Here is a 6,000-nt window from a genome sequence, read left to right on the forward strand (position 1 = left end):
ATAGCGTGGGAACTTATCAAACCTTTCAAATATTATGGGAATAATTTGGGATTTTCATTACTTGTCTTACATATTCGAATTTCATGCAAAGTCAATATATAAACTATGTCTGATTTAGTTTTTCAATTTCTAATCTAGAGTATCATGCTAAATAATTACCTTGTGTTTAATTATTTATACTCTACTTTGTTCCAAACGATTTCGAAACTCGATAACAGCTAAATATACCGTGAATTAGTTAATACTAGCTTGTGAGACTTATCTTCGTTATGCCCTTCGGGGTACCAATAAATCCTCTCCGGTAGTATAACCAAAGTCTCTTGGAGGAAGAGCGTGAAATTTATGGATAGATCTATTCGGGACTGACAATCCCACACCTAAACTGCTAGCTACAGTTAGGCGGGCACGCCAGGGGTGACAAATTTTGGAAATCGTACGACGACTGAAGAACGTCAAGGAGGTCACGAGTCAAATTAGTATGGTTATACGACTCACAATACGTATAAACTAGCTTTGTTAACGGATTTCTTTCTTTCTTTCTTCTATAGTTTTGTTTATGTAATAAAACTACCTACTTACTTACTGGGTGGTATTTCAGGGACACAACTTATGGTATTATCTTAAGTAGTAAAACTACTATACTTACTGGTGGTAACCAGAGTTTTCTTATCATATAGAAATCGACAAACATGTTAGAAAATATGGGATTTTCTTGGAAAACATGCATATGTATTTCATCACTCAGTAATAATGATTTTCGATATTTACTGCATTCTTTATCAATGGAACCGAAGTATTTTCACAAGATTTAGTAACCGTTTTTTCTTTATCATGGTTTAACCACCCATAAATCCGAAGAACATGGGTTTACGGTTTGCGAACATCCCAAAACCGTAAGCATCCTAAAAAGGGGTTTTGATGCCCAAAAACCCTTCCAATGCTTGGCTAATGACCTAGAAACTTGCATGAATGATATTAGAACCCCAAAACATGGAATGAGAGGAGTAAACATGAGTTTACGGTTGGGGAATATTCCAAAATCGTAAACACATTTTTAGGGTGTTAAAATGCCCTTAAACACCTTCTATGACTTGAATGAGTGGCTAGAACCTTGTAGGCTTACCCTAGAAACACCAAACCATGAAAGAAAGTGACAAACATGAGTTTACGGCCGTAAACTCCCCAAGGAGGGATTCAAAAACCGTAAACTCCAAATAAGGGCCATTTCAAGCTCCAATCACTTCCTAAGCCTTTGATTCAACCCTGGGACCTTTCTTTGTGAAGCATGAGACCTTGGAACACCCAAATGCACCATTCCCATGAGTTTACGGCCGTAAACTCATGGGGGATATGGTCATGAAACCGTAAACACCCCCTAAGGCCACCGCTTGAAGAGTAAACTCCATGATGAGGCCATACACTCCTTAGATGCAATCCGTATCTCCCCTAACACTTGAAATAAAGTGTTTTCACGCATTAGAGTGTATTTAGTTACTTAATAAGTGATTAACTAACTAATTATAAACAATTATGTATCGCTTCATGTTACATAGGATCCTCGTGTGTGTTCAAGTCCTCAATTGACACCTAGCATCCTACCCGGCACGTCCATTCTTTCCACTCACAGCAGCTGAGTTCATACCCCTACACCTTTTTCGAGTTTTCATGTTTTCAGGGGGAATACAAGCAAATCATAAAGGATTTCGTAGTTTAAAAACTGATGTAATTATAACGATTTTCTATCAAACTTTTAGATACCTTTATCCCTCATGTAATATGCGGAGCATAAGGGACTCTTTCTAAATATAATTACATAGTTTTCGACATAGCGTGGGAACTTATCAAACCATTCAAATATTATGGGAATAATTTGGGATTTTCATTACTTGTCTTACGTATTCGAATTTCATGCAAAGTCAATATATAAACTATGTCTGATTCAGTTTATCAATTTCTAATCTAGAGTATCATGCTAAATAATTACCTTGTGTTTAATTATTTATACTCTACTTTGTTCCAAACGATTTCGAAACTCGATAACAGCTAAATATACCGTGAATTAGTTAATACTAGCTTGTGAGACTTATCTTCGTTATGCCCTTCGAGGTACCAATAAATCCTCTCCGGTAGTATAACCAGAGTCTCTTTGAGGGAGAGCGTGAAATTTGTGGATAGATCTATTCGGGACTGAGAATCCCACACCTAAAGTGCTAGCTACAGTTAGGCGGGTACGCCTGGGGTGACAAATTTTGGAAATCGTACGACGACTGAAGAACGTCAAGGAGGTCACGAGTCAAATTAGTATGGTTATACGACTCACAATTCGTATAAACTAACTTTGTTAACAGATTTATTTCTTTCTTTCTTCTATAGTTTTGTTTATGTAATAAAACTACCTACTTACTTACTGGGTGGTATTTCAGGGACACAACTTATGGTATTATCTTAAGTAGTAAAACTACTATACTTACTGGTGGTAACCAGAGTTTTCTTATCATATAGAAACAGACAAACATGTTAGAAAATATGGGATTTTCTTGGAAAACACGCATATGTATTTCATAACTCAGTAATAATGATTTTCGATATTTACTGCATTCTTTATCAATGGAACCGAAGTATTTTCACAAGATTTAGTTTTTCTTTATCATGGTTTAACCACCCAAAAATCCCAAGAACATGGGTTTACGGTTTGGGAACATCCCAAAACCGTAAGCATCCTAAAAGGGGGTTTTGATGCCCAAAAACCCTTCCAATGCTTGGCTAATGACCTAGAAACTTGCATGAATGATCTTAGAACCCCAAAACATGGAATGAGAGGAGTACACAAGAGTTTACGGTTGGGGAATATTCCAAAATCGTAAACACATTTTTAGGGTGTTAAAATGCCCTTAAAAACCTTCTATGGCTTGAATGAGTGGCTAGAACCTTGTAGGCTTACCCTAGAAACACCAAACCATGAAAGAAAGTGACAAACATGAGTTTACGGCCGTAAACTCCCCAAGGAGGGATTCAAAAACCGTAAACTCCAAATAAGGGCCATTTCAAGCTCCAATCACTTCCTAAGCCTTTGATTCAACCCTAGGACCTTTCTTTGTGAAGCATGAGACCTTGGAACACCCAAATGCACCATTCCCATGAGTTTACGTCCGTAAACTCATGGGGGATATGGTCATGAAACCGTAAACACCCCCTAAGGCCACCGCTTGAAGAGTAAACTCCATGATGAGGCCATACACTCCTTAGATGCAATTCGTATCTCCCTAACACTTGAAATAAAGTGTTTTCACGCATTAGAGTGTATTTAGTTACTTAATAAGTGATTAACTAACTAATTATAAACAATTATGTATCGCTTCATGTTACATAGGATCCTCGTGTGTGTTCAAGTCCTCAATTGACACCTAGCATCCTACCCGGCACGTCCATTCTTTCCACTCACAGCAGCTGAGTTCATACCCCTACACCTTTTCCGAGTTTTCATGTTTTCAGGGGGAATACAAGCAAATCATAAAGGATTTCATAATTTAAAAACTGATGTAATTATAACGATTTTCTATCAAACTTTTAGATACCTTTATCCCTTATGTAATATGCGGAGCATAAGGGACGCCTTCTAAATATAATTACATAGTTTTCAACATAGCGTGGGAACTTATCAAACCTTTCAAATATTATGGGAATAATTTGGGATTTTCATTACTTGTCTTACATATTCGAATTTCATGCAAAGTCAATATATAAACTATGTCTGATTTAGTTTATCAATTTCTAATCTAGAGTATCATGCTAAATAATTACCTTGTGTTTAATTATTTATACTCTACTTTGTTCCAAACGATTTCGAAACTCGATAACAGCTAAATATACCGTGAATTAGTAAATACTAGCTTGTGAGACTTATCTTCGTTATGCCCTTCGGGGTACCAATAAATCCGCTCCGGTAGTATAACCAGAGTCTCTTGGAGGGAGAGCGTGAAATTTGTGGATAGATCTATTCGGGACTGACAATCCCACACCTAAACTGCTAGCTACAGTTAGGCGGGCACGCCAGGGGTGACAAATTTTGGAAATCGTACGACGACTGAAGAACGTCAAGGAGGTCACGAGTCAAATTAGTATGGTTATACGACTCACAATACGTATAAACTAGCTTTGTTAACGGATTTACTTCTTTCTTTCTTCTATAGTTTTGTTTATGTAATAAAACTACCTACTTACTTACTGGGTGGTATTTCAGGGACACAACTTATGGTATTATCTTAAGTAGTAAAACTACTATACTTACTGGTGGTAACCAGAGTTTTCTTATCATATAGAAATCGACAAACATGTTAGAAAATATGGGATTTTCTTGGAAAACATGCATATGTATTTCATCACTCAGTAATAATGATTTTCGATATTTACTGCATTCTTTATCAATGGAACCGAAGTATTTTCACAAGATTTAGTAACCGTTTTTTCTTTATCATGGTTTAACCACCCAAAAACCCCAAGAACATGGGTTTACGGTTTGCGAACATCCCAAAACCGTAAGCATCCTAAAAAGGGGTTTTGATGCCCAAAAACCCTTCCAATGCTTGGCTAATGACCTAGAAACTTGCATGAATGATATTAGAACCCCAAAACATGGAATGAGAGGAGTAAACATGAGTTTACGGTTGGGGAATATTCCAAAATCGTAAACACATTTTTAGGGTGTTAAAATGCCCTTAAACACCTTCTATGACTTGAATGAGTGGCTAGAACCTTGTAGGCTTACCCTAGAAACACCAAACCATGAAAGAAAGTGACAAACATGAGTTTACGGCCGTAAACTCCCCAAGGAGGGATTCAAAAACCGTAAACTCCAAATAAGGGCCATTTCAAGCTCCAATCACTTCCTAAGCCTTTGATTCAACCCTAGGACCTTTCTTTGTGAAGCATGAGACCTTGGAACACCCAAATGCACCATTCCCATGAGTTTACGGCCGTAAACTCATGGGGGATATGGTCATGAAACCGTAAACACCCCCTAAGGCCACCGCTTGAAGAGTAAACTCCATGATGAGGCCATACACTCCTTAGATGCAATCCGTATCTCCCCTAACACTTGAAATAAAGTGTTTTCACGCATTAGAGTGTATTTAGTTACTTAATAAGTGATTAACTAACTAATTATAAACAATTATGTATCGCTTCATGTTACATAGGATCCTCGTGTGTGTTCAAGTCCTCAATTGACACCTAGCATCCTACCCGGCACGTCCATTCTTTCCACTCACAGCAGCTGAGTTCATACCCCTACACCTTTTCCGAGTTTTCATGTTTTCAGGGGGAATACAAGCAAATCATAAAGGATTTCATAATTTAAAAACTGATGTAATTATAACGATTTTCTATCAAACTTTTAGATACCTTTATCCCTTATGTAATATGCGAAGCATAAGGGACGCCTTCTAAATATAATTACATAGTTTTCAACATAGCGTGGGAACTTATCAAACCTTTCAAATATTATGGGAATAATTTGGGATTTTCATTACTTGTCTTACATATTCGAATTTCATGCAAAGTCAATATATAAACTATGTCTGATTTAGTTTATCAATTTCTAATCTAGAGTATCATGCTAAATAATTACCTTGTGTTTAATTATTTATACTCTACTTTGTTCCAAACGATTTCGAAACTCGATAACAGCTAAATATACCGTGAATTAGTTAATACTAGCTTGTGAGACTTATCTTCGTTATGCCCTTCGGGGTACCAATAAATCCGCTCCGGTAGTATAACCAGAGTCTCTTGGAGGGAGAGCGTGAAATTTGTGGATAGATCTATTCGGGACTGACAATCCCACACCTAAACTGCTAGCTACAGTTAGGCGGGCACGCCAGGGGTGACAAATTTTGGAAATCGTACGACGACTGAAGAACGTCAAGGAGGTCACGAGTCAAATTAGTATGGTTATACGACTCACAATACGTATAAACTAGCTTTGTTAACGGATTTACTTCT

Source organism: Lactuca serriola, chromosome 3, assembly GCF_051521515.1.
Source record: "Lactuca serriola cultivar US96UC23 chromosome 3, Lser_US96UC23_V15, whole genome shotgun sequence".
Classification (NCBI taxonomy): Eukaryota; Viridiplantae; Streptophyta; class Magnoliopsida; order Asterales; family Asteraceae; genus Lactuca; species Lactuca serriola.